General features: G+C 37.2%; 1 protein-coding gene across 1 annotated transcript in view; it reads right to left on the bottom strand.

Moving 5' to 3' along the window:
* The window catches only part of PDE10A (phosphodiesterase 10A), a 291,717-nt gene that overhangs the window by 146,369 nt on the left and 130,105 nt on the right, over window positions 1–15,243 (bottom strand).

Genomic DNA, 15,243 nt, shown 5'->3' with positions numbered 1-15,243 from the left:
GAAGAGATATCTGTATAGCCATGTTCAGAGCAGCCTTATTCACAATAGCTAAACATGGAAGCAATCCAAGTGTTCATCAACATATGAACGCATAAGCAAAATGTAGTGTATACGTACAATGGAACATTTTTCAACTTTAATAAGGGAGGAAATTCTGATATATGTTAAAACATGGATGAACCTTCAGAAGATTATGCTAAATCAAATAAGCCAGTCACAAATAAAATACTGTTTGATTCCACTTATATGAGATACTTAGTCAAAATGATAGAAAGTAGAATGGTGATTTCTGGGAGCAACAGGGAAGCGGAGAATGGGAGTTACTGTTTAATGGGTATAGAAAAGAGTTCTGGAGATGGATGGTAGCATAACATTATGAATGCATTTAATATCAATGATCTGTATACTTAAAAATGGTTCAGATGGTAAATTTTATATGTATTTTACCACTATTTTAAAAATTGGAAAAAAAGATTACATGAGAGGCAGGTCATTTATTTGCACAAGACTTTTAAGAAGCATATTAAGTATTTTATAGACTAGAATATTTTCATAAAAAGGCAGTAAGTATACAACACTTCCAGTTACATGATTGATACTAATTGTATAGTGATTGCATAGTGATTTTTTTTATGTTTTATGAAAACAAATGTTAGAACTTATATGCTTTTAAGTACAATACTTGTCCCAAAAGTTCCTTCTCCCTTTACTTACACACTCTAGATTTGCTTCTAATATGTAAAATCTAAATATGCTAGTTAAGATGGGAACGCTAATAAATTTGAGCAAATAAAAAATGTCACAACGTACTGAATTGGCTTTTAATTAACAAAAAGCCCTAGCTAGTGGTAAGACAAATACATCATATTTTATATGCTCAACAATATCAGAAAATAATATGCTAATATATTATAGAATTGAAGAAATTAAATGAATGTATACATTATGAACAACTCTGCTGCATAAAGTACTTACACAGAGTATTTAGAATTCTTTTTTCAGACCATAATTTCTTAAAGGATTTTAGTCTTTCATGAAAAGCCAGCCATGGGAAATCTGGGAGATTCTTACATTGAAGTGGTTCTCAGTTTTTTAATCTTACATTCCTTTACACTCAAAAATTAATGAGGAGCCCAGACAGATTTTAATTTATGTCTTTTATAAGTACTGATATTTGCTGTAATAGAAATAAAAACTGAGGCATTTTAAATGTGTATTTATTACTTTTAAAATAATAATAATAATCCCATTACACATAACACGCATACAAATTTTTACAAAAAAACTACTATTTTCCAAAACAAAGAAAATTTTACTGGGAAGAGGGGTATATTTTTACATTTTTATAAATCCTTGTAAAGTCTGCCTAATTTAAAAGGCTAGATTCTTTTTTAAACGGCTCTTGAACCTAATTTTTTGTGGCATGTTATTATGGTTGAAGTTGTCAAAGAAAATCTGAACTCATAAAGATACGTATGTAGTTAGAGAAGGGAGGAGTATTTCATAGACTTTTCAGATAACTGTACATATTCTGCTTTGAAATGAGACCACCACTTGGCATATAATAGTTTCTTACAGATGGGTTGAAATGTGAATTCTAAACCATTCTGACCTTCTTGCACTTGGTTTCTGTGGTAGATACTGCGGTGTGTCTTACCCAGAGGGTAATGAACTTACCCGCCCTGGGAATACTGTCAGTACAAAACCCATGCACCCATGTTAAAAAAAAAAAGAAAGGCCCTCACCCTCCAGATACCATGCCCTCTCTCTTCTCCTTCACAACAAGCCTTAAGACTTGTATATACACAGGGTGGGCCTTCAAGACGGCGGGGGAGTAAAACGTGGAGATCACCTTCCTCCCCACAGATACATCAAAAATACATCTACAGGGCTTCCCTGGTGGCACAGTGGTTGAGAATCCACCTGCCAATGCAGGGGACATGGGTTCGAGCCCTGGTCCGGGAAGATCCCATATGCCACGGAGCAACTAAGCCCGTGTGCCACAACTACTGAGCCTGCGCGTCTGGAGCCTGTGCTCTGCAACAAGAGAGGCCACCACAGTGAGAGGCCCGCGCACCGCGATGAAGAGTGGCCCCCACTCGCCGCAACTAGAGAAAGCCCTCGCACAGAAACGAAGACCCAACACAGCCAAAAATAAATAAATAAATTAATTAATTAATTAAAAAAAAATACATCTACATGTGGAACAACTCCTATAGAACAGCTACTGAATGCTGGCAGAAGATCTCAGACTTCCCAAAGGGCAAGAAACTCCCCACATACCTGGGTAGGGCAAAAGAAAAAAGAAAAAACAGAGACAAAAGAATAGGGATGGGACCTGCACCTCTGGAAGAGAGCTGTGAAGGAGGAAAAGTTTCCGCATACTAGGAAACCCCTTCACTGGAGGAGATGGGGGATGGGCGGGGGGGAAGCTTTGGAGCCGTGGAGGAGAGCGCAGCCACAGGGGTGCAGAGGGCAAAGTGGAGAGATTCCCGCCCAGAGGATTGGTGCCGACTAGCACTCACCAGCCTGAGAGCCTTGTCTGCTCACCCACCGGGGCGGGTGGGGGCTGGAAGCTGAGGCTCAGGCTTCGGAGGTCCGACCCCAGGGAGAGGACTGGGGTTGGCTGCATGAACACAGACTGTAGGGGGTTAGTGCACCACAGCTAGCTGGGAGGGAGTCTGGAAAAAAGTCTGAACCTGCCTAAGAGGCAAGAGACCATTGTTTTAGGGTGCATGAGGAGAGGGGATTCAGAGCACCGCCTAAATGAGCTCCAGAGACGGGCACGAGCTGCGGCTATCAGCGCGGACCCCAGAGACGGGCATGAAACGCTAATGCAGCTGTTGCAGCCACCAAGAATCCTGTATGCAAGCACAGATCACTATCCACACCTCCACAGGAACCTGTGCAGCCTGCCACTGCCAGGGTCCCGTGAATCACGGACAAGTTCCCTGGGAGAACACACGGCACACCTCAGCCTGTTGCAATGTCATGCTGGCCTCTGCCACCGCAGGCTCGCCCTGCATTCCAATTATGACTACCGTACCCCTCCCTCCCCCCGGCCTGAATGAGCTAAGCTCCCTAATCAGCTGCTGCTTTAACCCCATCCTGCTCTTGGCGAAGAACAGACGTCCTCAGGCGACCTACACGCAGAGGCAGGCCCAAATCCAAAACTGAACCCTAGGAGCTGTGCGAACAAAGAAGAGAAAGGGAAATTTCGCCATTCAGCGTCCGGAGCAGTGGATTAAATCCCCACAATCAATTTGAGGAACACTGCATCTGTGGAATACCTGAATAGATAACGAATCAATGCAAAATTGAGGCGGTGGATGTTGAGAGCAACTGTAGACTTGAGGTTTGCTGTCTGTGACTGACTTGTTTCTGATTTTTATGTATATCTTAGTATAGTTTTAGCACTTGTTATCATTGGTGGATTTCTTTATTGGTTTGCTTGCTCTCTTTTTTTATTATTTTTTTATTTTAATAATATTTTATATGAATTATTTAATTAATTAATTAATTTGTTTGTTTTTCTTTCTTTTTTCTCTCTTTTCTTCTGAGCCGTGTGGCTGACAGGGTCTCGGTGCTCTGGCCTGGTGTCAGGCCTGAGCCTCAGAGGTGGGAGGGCCAACTCCAGACACTGGACCACCAGAGACCTCCCAGCCCCATGTAATATCAATCGGCAACAGCTATCCCAGAGATCTCCATCTAAATGCCTCCTGTAGGAACTTCTCTAGGCAGGAAACACAAGAGAAGGAAAAGACTGACAACAACAAACCCAAAATAATTCAGAAGATGGTAATAGAAACATACATATCGATAACTCCTTAAATGTAAAAGGATTAAATGCTCCAACCAAAAGACATAGACTGGCTGAATGGTTACAAAAACAAGACCAGTATATATGTGGTCTGCAAGAGACCCACTTCAGACCTAGGGACACATACGGACTGAAAGTGAGGGGATGGAAAAAGATATTCCATGCAAATGGAAATCAAAAGAAAGCTGGAGTAGCAATTCTCATATCAGACAAAAAAGACTTTAAAATAAAGACTATTACAAGAGACAAAGAAGGACACTACATAATGATCAAGGGATCAATCCAAGAAGAAGATATAACAACTGAAAATATTTATGCACCCAACATAGGAGCACCTCAAGATATAAGGCAAATGCTAACAGCCATAAAGGGAAATCAACAGCAACACAATAACAGTAGGGGACTTTAACACCCGACTTTCACCAATGGACAGGTCTTCCAAAATGAAAATAAATAAGGAAACAAAAGCTGTAAACAATATGTTAAACAAGATGGATTTAATTGATATTTATAGGACATTCCATCCAAAAACAACAGAATACACTTTCTTCTCAAGTGCTCACGGAACATTCTCCAGGATAAATCATATCTTGGGTCACAAATCAAGCCTAGGTAAATTTAAGAAAATTGAAATCGTATCAAGTATCTTTTCTGAACACAACACTATGAGACTAGATAGCAATTACAGGAAAATATCTGTTAGAAATACAAACACATGGAGGCTAAATAACCAAGACATCACTGAAGAAATCAAAGGGGAAATCAAAAAATAGCTAGAAACACATGACAATGAAAACACGATGACACAAAAGCTATGGGATGCAGCAAAAGCAGGTCTAAGAAGGAAGATTATAGCAATGCAATCCTACTTCAAGAAACAAGAAACATCTCAAATAAACAACCTAACCTTAAACCTAAAGCAATTAGAGAAAGAAGAACAAAAAACCCCAAAGGCAGCAGAAGGCAAGAAATCATAAAGATCAGATCAGGATCAGAAATAAATGAAAAAGAAATGAAGGAAAAGATAGCAAAGATCAATAAAACTAAATCTGGTTCATTGACAAGATAAACAAAATTGATAAACCACTAGCCAGACTCATCAAGAAAAAAAGGGAGAAGACTCAAATCAATAGAATTAGAAACGAAAACGGAGAAGGAACAACTGACAATGTAGAAATACAAAGAATCATGAGGGATTACTACAAGCAACTATATGCCAATAAAATGGACAACCTGGAAGAAATAGACAAATTCTTAGAAAAGCACAACCTTTCAAGACTGAACCAGGAAGAAACAGAAAATATAAACAGACCAATCACAAGCATTGAAATTGAAACTGTGATTAAAAATCTTCCAACATACAAAAGCCCAGGACCAGATGGCTTCACAGGCGAATTCTATCAAACATTTAGAGAAGAGCTAACACCTTTCCTTCTCAAACTCTTCCAAAATATAGCAGAGGGAGGAATACTCCCAAACTCATTCTACGAGGCCACCATCACCCTGATACCAAAACCAGACAAAGATGTCACAAAAAAAGAAAATTACAGGCCAATATCACTGATGAACATAGATGCAAAAATCCTCAACAAAATACTAGCAAACAGAATCCAACAGCACATTAAAAGGATCATACACCTTGATTAAGTGGGATTTATCCCAGGAATACAAGGATTCTTCAATATACACAAATCAATCAATTAGATACATCATATTAACAATCTGAAAGATAAAACCAAATGATAATCTCAATAGATGCAGAAAAAGCTTTCGACGAAATTCAGCACCCATTTATGGTAAAAACTCTCCAGAAAGTAGGCATAGAGGGAACTTATCTCAACATAATAAAGGTCATATATGACAAACCCACAGCCAACAACATTCTCAATGGTGAAAAACTGAAACCATTTCCACTAAGATCATGAACAAGACAAGGTTGCCCACTCTCACCACTACTATTCAACATAGTTTTGGAAATTTTAGCCGCAGCAATTAGAGAAGAAAAAGAAATAAAAGGAATTCAAATTGGAAAAGAAGAAGTAAAACTGTCACTGTTTGCAGATGACATGATACTATATAGAGAGAATCCTAAAGATGCTACCAGAAAACTACTAGAGCTAATCAATGAATTGGTAAAGTAGCAGGATACAAAGTTAATACACAGAAATCTCTTGCATTCCTATACACTAATGATGAAAAATCTGAAAGAGAAATTAAGGAAACACTCTCATTTACCAATGCAACAAAAAGAATAAAATACCTAGGAATAAACCTAAGGAGACAAAAGACCTGTATGCAGAAAACTATAAGACACTGATGAAAGAAATTAAAGATGATACGAACAGATGGAGAAATATACCATGTTCTTGGATTGGAAGAATCAACATTGTGAAAATGACTCTACTACCCAAAGCAATCTACAGATTCAATGCAATCCCTATCAAACTAGCAATGGCATTTTTCACAAAATTAGAACAAAAAATTTCACTATTTGTTTGGAAACACAAAAGACCACGAATAGCGTAAGCAATCTTGAGAAAGAAAAACGGAGCTGGAGGAATCAGGCTCCCTGACTTCAGACTATGCTACAAAGCTATAGTAATCAAGACAGTATGGTACTGGCACAAAAACAGAAAAATAGATCAATGAAACAGGATAGAAAGCCCAGAGATAAACCCACGCACATATGGTCACCTTATCTTTGATAAAGGAGGCAAGAATATACAATGGAGAAAAGACAGCCTCTTCAATAAGTGATGCTCAGAAAATTGGACAGCTACATGTAAAAGAATGAAATTAGAACACTCCCCAACACCATACACAAAAATAAACTCAAAATGGATTAAAGACCTAAATGTAAGGCCAGACACTATCAAACTCTTAGAGGAAAACATAGGAAGAACACTCTTTGACACAAATCACAGCAAGATCCTTTTTGACCCACCTCCTGGAGAAATGGAAATAAAAACACAAATAAACAAATGGGACCTAATGAAACTTAAAACCTTTTGCACAGCAAAGGAAACCATAAACAAGACAAAAAGACAGGCCTCAGAATGGGAGAAAATATTTGCAAATGAAGCAACTGACAAAGGATTAATCTCCAAAATTTACAAGCAGCTCATGCAGCTCAATAACAAAAAAACAAACAACCCAACCCCAAAAATGGGCAGAAGATCTAAATAGACATTTCTCCAAAGGAGATATACAGATTGCCAACGACTACATGAAAGGATGCTCAACATCACTAATAAATAGAGAAATGCAAATCAAAACTACAATAAGGTATCACCTCACACCAGTCAGAATGGCCATCATCAAAAAATCTACAAACAATAAATGTGGAGAGGGTGTGGAGAAAAGGGAACCCTCTTGCACTGTTGATGGGAATGTAAATTGATACAGCCAATATGGAGAAAAGTATGGAAGTTCCTTAAAAAACTAAAAATAGAACTACTATACGACCCAGCATTCCCATTACTGGGCATATACGCTGAGAAAACCATAATTCAAAAAGAGCCATGTACCACAATGTTCATTGCAGCTCTATTTACAATAGCCAGGACATGGAAGCAACCTAAGTGTCCATCGACAGATGAATGGATAAAGAAGATGTGGCCCATATATACAATGGAATATTACTCAGCCATAAAAAGAAACGAAATTCAGTTATTTGTAGTGGGGTGGATGGACCTAGAGTCTGTCATACAGAGTGAAGTAAGTCAGAAAGAGAAAAACAAATACCATATGCTAACACATATATATGGAATCTTAAAAAAAAAGAAATGGTTCTGATGAACCTAGGGGCAGGACAGGAATAAAGACGCAGATGTAGAGAATGGACCTGAGGACTCGGGGAGGGGGAATGGTAAGCTGGGATGAAGTGAGAGAGTAACATTGACATATATACACTACCAAATGTAAAATAGATAGCTAGTGGGAAGCAGCCGCATAGCACAGGGAGATCAGCTCGGTGCTTTGTGACCATCTAGAGGGGTGGAAGAGGGAGGGTGGGAGGGAGATGCAAGAGGGAGGGGATATGGGGATATACGTATGCATATAGCTGATTCACTTTGTTATACAGCTGAAACTGACACAACACTGTAAAGCAATTATACTCCAATAAAGATGTTAAAAAAAAAAAGACTTGTATATACACTTCACCTCCAAGCCCTCTCCTCCCACTCTCTCTTAATCCCACCCCAATCAACTGTACCACTCCACCAAAACCATGCTTAGCCAAATCACTAATACTTCCACATTGCTAAAGTAAACGATCAGTTCTTCATCCTCATCTCACTTGATTCACCAGCAGCGTCTGACACGGCTGTTCACTCCATTCCACAGGTTTTCTGCCCTTGGCTCCCAGCACACTCTCTCAGTTATCTTCCTAGCTCACTGAACACTTCCCTTCTGCTTCTCTTGCTAGATCCTTTTCCCCAAACTCCTATGCTGAAATTCTCCAGGGCGCCTAGTCCTTGAACCTCTGTCTACACTTACTCACATAGTCTCGTGGCTCTAAATGCTGTCTGTATGCTCATGATTTCAAATTCATTTCTTCAGCCCTAAGCATACTCTGAATTTCAGACTCAAATATCCAACTGCCTATCTGACCCTATATTTTTATGTCTAATAAACATCTCAAACTTAATATGCCCATAACTGAACTCCCGATATCCACTGCCCCCCAAAATTGTGCTCTACGCATATTCCTCTCATCTTCAAAATTCTCCCTATTTCTAAAATTAGGATTAAATAGATGCTTTCAAGTTAAAAATTCCTGTTAAAATAGGCCCAGCACATCTGTTGCTATAAAGTAATTATATGTCCATTAAGTTTGCTATGAAGGAATTACATGTTCACTAAGTCATGAAGTACTTGTGTGCATAAATTCAAACACGGTGAAATGGGAATCCTCAACATCAGTTTAAGCCACCCTTCTAAATTTATGGAAACTATTCTGTTTCCAGTTTTTTTAATTATCTGGTAGTAGATATCAGGTTCTTCTTGGGCAAAGCTAATTTAACCTATGTTAAATAAATATATCCCAGGATTTAAATCTTATTTGATAATTAAATGTAATAGAACCTCAACTGCATCTATCAAAAAGAGAGGAAAATATTATGAAATTAATTTCAGCACTTGACTTTAAAAGTGAATAGGTTGTACACAAATTTAATTTCATTAACAAACATGCATTTCCAAAATTTGGTTGCAGTAGAACATCTACCATAATTAGAATGAGGTGAACCTGCCTGTGTATTTTTTTTTTTTTTTTGCTAAAAAAATAAGGAAAGAATAAATATATTTTAAATGACGATAAATTACAAAAGGTAATATTCTCCAACTTTTCATCCAACACTGTTTGGCTGGCAGACCAGACGGCCTAACCATACATCGAATCACTTGATTTAGTTAGAACTGCTTTGACTAGCATGTAGTAAATATATGAGTGAACAAATGAATGAGTGGATCACAAATACAATAATCACGTGACTGTATAAATTGATAGCTAACCTAAGCTACACCCCCTGCAGATGTTGCGACGAATACTTATTGAAGCCCACCGTGCTGGGGTGGAAGTCAGGAAGTAACAGCCTAGTATTTTTGTATGTGAAACTGAGTCTACCTGTGTGCTGTTACCAAGAAATAAGAGTATAATTACAGTGTGATTACAATAATATTGAAATTAAGTTAATTCTCGAACTTCTCCAGAAATAAGTTACAGAAGAGTTAACAACCAAATGATGGTATCCCTATTAGGTTTTCTTTTTAAAATATACTCCCAACAGCATCACAAACGTATAAGTTCAGTCAAATTAACTTTTTACAACTCAATTTACTATCTCAGGAAGCATGAAAGCATAGTAAGAATCAGAAGGTAAATACAGGATCATTCTAATGTTACAAACAGTCCAGAGAAACAGCAGAATTACAGCAAACTGTCTGAATACTGCAATTTTAATTATATTTTCTGACCGTAATTACCTATAACCACCATACTGCTTCCCTATTCTAACCCTGATATTCAAAAATATAAAACTCCTAAACTGTCCAACTAATGATTGCTTTATTGAGTTACATTATTCCCAAAGATCTACACACATCAAAAACAGGCTGTCCCTCACCCGTTTTTATTGATCCAGATCAAAGAACCTTCCACTACCACATCACACATGAAACCTTACTTGCTGGCACTATTTCTGATTACAGTATAAAAGCACTTAGTAGTCTGACACCACTTTGCATGTTAAGAATGCAAGAACAAATTATAAGCAACTTTTACATTTCCAAAAGTAATTTTTCATTAACGAATGGAAAAGTGAGGTTAACATGAGACCTATGAGAGCTTCTGGAGCTTTAGAATAAATTGGTCACACGCTTCCCCTCTATCATGTATCCAAATTAAATCATTAAAGGAAAACAGCAATATTTAAAATAATCATAAATATCATATTTCACTTTGAATTACATATATAATTATTCCCTTTACCATGTTCGACAACTACAAGGACACAGTAGAATAAAATAACAGCTACCTTTAGACAGTGTGTCCTTGGGCACTAACAAGTGACTCATTTTCTGTGGTAAGCAATATATAAATTACTCTAAAGATTCCAGTTCAAAGTAATATAAAAAGCTGTATTTTTAATATAATGAGCTAAGAAAATAACCTTATATCACTATCTTACCATGAATCAAAACTAATTTCATTGTATACATTAGAGTGCTTGTGAATTATTCATTCACTTATTCAATCTTTTATTCATTAAGTGAGCATTTAATATTGCCCATTATGTCAAACATTGCATAAGAGATTAGAGGCTTAGCCAATCCTGGAAAGCTCTGCCACCAAATGATTCCTTCTTACAATTAGAAACCTAGTAAATAAAATAAATCTCTAAGAAATCGAAGCTAAGTAGGATAAGTATGAAACAGATGATACTTTTTACACATCTAAACACATCTTATGATGTCTTAAATGGATTCAGAAGACTCAAAGATCCTTATCCAAGAGATAAGATTAAAATCTTGTCAAAAAGACCAAAACATAAGTCAACACATAAAAATACTCCAATAAAAGCAACACGACCCAGCATTTCCCATGAAACTGCTCTTCTAGGGAGTTATTTAAAATTGGATTAATATTATTCACAATTCCTCAAAAGTGGAAATAACTAAAGTTAATACAGTATTATGTTAATTTTCTGGATTTGTGTAATGTTCGTAGATTTTTCAGCTTTTAAAAATTCTTAATTTAAGGTCATTTATTTTCCCAATCCAAAGAAATATTCACCTTTGGATGAACCTAGAGATTATCACAGTAAGTGAAATAAGTCAGACAAAGAAAAATATCATATGAATATGTGGAATCTAATTTTTTAAAAATGATACAAATAAACTTATTTACAAAACAGAAACAGATTTACAGATGTCAGAAACAAACTAATGGTTACCAAAGGGGAAACATGGAATGGGGAGGGATAAATCAGGAGTTTGGGATTAACATATACATATTACTATATTTAAAGTAGATAACCAACAAGGACCTACTGTATAGCATAGGGAATTCTACTCAACATTCTGTGATAACCTATATGAGAAAAGAAACTAAATAAGAATGAATATATGTATATGCATAACTGAATCACTTTGATGTACACCTGAAACTAACACCACATTGTAAATCAACTATACTCCAATAAAATTAAAATTAAAAAAAGAAAAGAAATACTCGCTTTTATACCAAATTTTCTTCAAGAGGGTCTCTCTCTCGAGCCTCACAAACCATGGACTTACTCCTATGCACAGTATCCCAGAGCCAGGAGAGCAAGCCAGGGTGCCATGGGAAGCAATTGGCCCATCTAAATCAACCTGGGGGTGTCCCCCAAAGACTTCCTAGATGATGTGATAGTTGATTGGATTTTTTTTTCATTTTTAAGTAAAAAATTTTTGATAAAATACACAACATAAAATTTACCATTTTAACCACTTCTAAGCATGCAGTTCAGTGGTGTTTACTATATTGACATTATTGTGCAATCAATCTCCAGAACTTTTTCATCTTGCAAAACTGAAACTCTGTACCCATTGAACACTGATTCCCCATTCCTCCCTCCCCAAGCCCCTGGCAACCACCGTTCTACTTTCTGTCTCTAAGAATTTGTCTACTGTGGGTGCCTCGTATTAGCAGAAACACACAGTATTTGTCCTTCTGTGATGGGATCATGTCCTCAAAGTTCATCCGTGTTGTAGCATGGGTCAGAATTCCCTTCCTTTTTAAGGCTGAATGATATTCCACTGTATGGACGGACCACATTTTGCTTATCCACCCATCCATCAATGGACACTAGGGTTGCTTCCACCATTGGCCATTGCAAGTCATGTTATGATGCACATAGGTGTATAAATATATCTCCCAGGCCCTGCTTTCTTTTTTTTTTTAATATATTTACGCATTTATTTATGGCTGCATTGCTGCACGCAGGCTTTCTCTAGTCGCAGTGAGCGGGGGCTACTCTTCTTTGCTTTGCGTGGGCTTCTCACTGCTGCGGCTTCTCTTGTTGCGGAGCACGGGCTCTACGTGCGTGAACTTCAGTAGTCGTGACACGCAGGCTTCAGTAGTTGTGGCACGCAGGCTTCAGTAGTTGGGGCTCGCAGGCTCTAGAGTGCAGTCTCAGTAGTTGTGGCGCACGGGCTCAGTTGCTCCGTGGCAGGTGGGATCTTCCCAGACCGGGGATTGAACCCATGTCCCCTGCACTGGCAGGTGGATTCTTAACCACTGTGCCACCAGGGAAGCCCCAGGCCCTACTTTCAATACTTGTGTTCATATCCCAGCTCTGATGCTTTACAGATCTATTTCAGTTTCCTCATCTGTAAGTTGGGGATGGTGATAATATCCTTCTCATAATATTGTTGTGAGGATTAGCTGAATTAATATATGTAAAGCACTTAAAATAGTAGTTGGCAAATAAGTACCACATTATTATTTGCCATTATCATTTGAAAAATTCATTTATTACACAATTTATAACTTTACTGAGATCTCTGCTTGTTTTTACTATTTGAGTAAGTTAATATATATATTTTTTTACCCATAGGAGCATCTCCTATACCTGCTTTTTCCTGTTAGAGTACTGTTATTGTTGTTTTTCCTTAATAGCATAAAAACTAGTTTTTAAAATTTTCTTTTTAAAAAACAGTATGGGAATTTTCTGTAATCTTATGGGTTTCACTATATTCACTTATTCATTCTTTCTATAAATGTTTACTAGCCAGGCATTAATTTCATTTCATAAAGCTTTGATTGATTTATATTAGTAATCCCCAGTTTTACTGAAACTTTGCATGTCCATATTTAACTTAAGTGTATTCCTTCCTTCAATGAATATTTAGAGCAAGAATTCTGCATAACAGGATACTGCTCTAAGAAATGGATTTGCAATTCTTAAAACAAAAATAATTTAAATATATGCTACATGTTACATTTTTAAATGTGTATGGGGAATGCATAAGTCTTTTTATGTGAAAAAATATCAGAAAAAATATTTTGCTTCTAAAGTCACTTCTAATTTCCTCCTTAGAATATCAAACACAAAAAAAGAACTGAAGTCACATATCTTAGAAATTGCCAATAAATTAACACATTTTAAGTTTCCATTCTTTGTATTATACTTTCATATAAAAAATTTATGAAGAAAGTTCTAATAGGACTTAGTCTAGAACTTAATTTTCTTAACCCCACAGTAAAAGAATGTATAGAAAACTGAATAGGCACCACAGTATAAGGACAATTACAAGCCAAACTGAAATCTGAGTGCCTCCATTGATGTCTAAAAAAAAATTTCAAGGCTGTGAGAAATATTATTAATAAGTCCATCTCAAATAAATCTCATACATATATAATTAGGAAAATAAATATGCTTGTTTATATATATTTTAGGTAAACTCTTTAAGTGAAAAACATCACATAAATTCCAAAATAAGGAGTTTCAACTCTGATTAATCTAAGGACCCTTGACTTTTAAAATCCTTAGTCTGAGATTAATTTCTAAAACATCCCTAGTGTTAATGGATCATTTGTTGATTACAAGTTCTTCATGTTTATAAAATTACTCCAAGATAAATCATTCCTTTCATCATTTTTATCATTTCCTGTTCAATTGTTTTGGAAGTTTGAGGACCATTCTTGTTTTGTTGTGTCTCTTCTCAATGTTCTGTGCTTTATGAGTCATTCTTGATAACCTTTCGTGATTTATACAGATTAAAGAAATGAGTGCTTTCTCTCTTCCTGAATCTTGTTCACTCAATGTTCACTTTTCCCCAAGTACAGTTAATGTTTCACCATTAGGTTTTAAATTGTGCTAAAACCAACATGAACATTTATTTACTCCACTTGAAAATATTAGTCATACAGGTTCTATAAAAAGTTCCCAGCAAAACTTTATTCCTTGATATTTCATAAACGTTAGAGATACACACTTTTGGCTTCCATTTCAAAATACTGAGCTACTGCATTAAGATATCTGCAAGTAAGTTATCAACTGATACTGACACAACAAACCATCGAACAAATGTGCTGATGAGCTCTGGGAAGATGACAACTGACCAGAGACGGAAACTTCACTGCATTGATTTTTTTTTCATACCAAACAAGATATAGATTGTGAAAATCCATTCAAAATATGTCTTATCAGACCTCCTTCAAACCTTTCGATACCTTCATGTTACTCTCAAGATAAAATCCAAAGCCCTTAAATATGACCTGAACAGTCTGGTAGGATCGTTCTCTGCTCCCATCCGCATCCTCCTCTTCCACGATTCTCCAACAAAACCCCTTCCACCTTTGGAGTCCTCAAACTCGTTCTCCCTCTCCTCTAATAGAATTGCAAATTCAGGACTTCCCTGGTGGCACAGTGGTTAAGAAACCGCCTGTCAATGCAGGGGACACGGGTTCGAGCCCTGGTCCGGGAAGATTCCCACATGCCGCGGAGCAACTAAGCCCCTGTGCCGCAACTACTAAGCCTGTGCTCTAGAGACCGTGAGCCACAACTACTGAAGCCCACGTGCCACAACTACTGAAGTCCACGTGCCTAGAGCCCGTGCTCCGCAACAAGAGAAGCCACCGCAATGAGAAGCCCGCGCACTGCAACGAAGAGTAGCCCCCGCTCGCTGCAACTAGAGAAAGCCCGCGTGCAGCAACGAAGACCTAGTGCAGCCAAATAAAAAAAAAAAAAATAGCAAATTCATCCTTCAGGCCTGAGCTTAAACACCAATCTTCCTTTTTAGCACCTTTTTAAAAGATTTTTTTCTAGTTTTACCGAGATATAATTGACATACAGCACTATACAAGTTCAGGGTATACAACATAAAGATTTGACTTACATATATTGTGAAACGGTTACCACAGTGAGTTTAGTTTA

This window comes from Balaenoptera ricei, chromosome 12 (assembly GCF_028023285.1).
Source record: "Balaenoptera ricei isolate mBalRic1 chromosome 12, mBalRic1.hap2, whole genome shotgun sequence".
Taxonomy (NCBI): domain Eukaryota; kingdom Metazoa; phylum Chordata; class Mammalia; order Artiodactyla; family Balaenopteridae; genus Balaenoptera; species Balaenoptera ricei.
The sequence above is the reverse complement of the archived record's forward strand: the minus strand, read 5'-3'. Positions and strand labels throughout refer to the sequence as shown.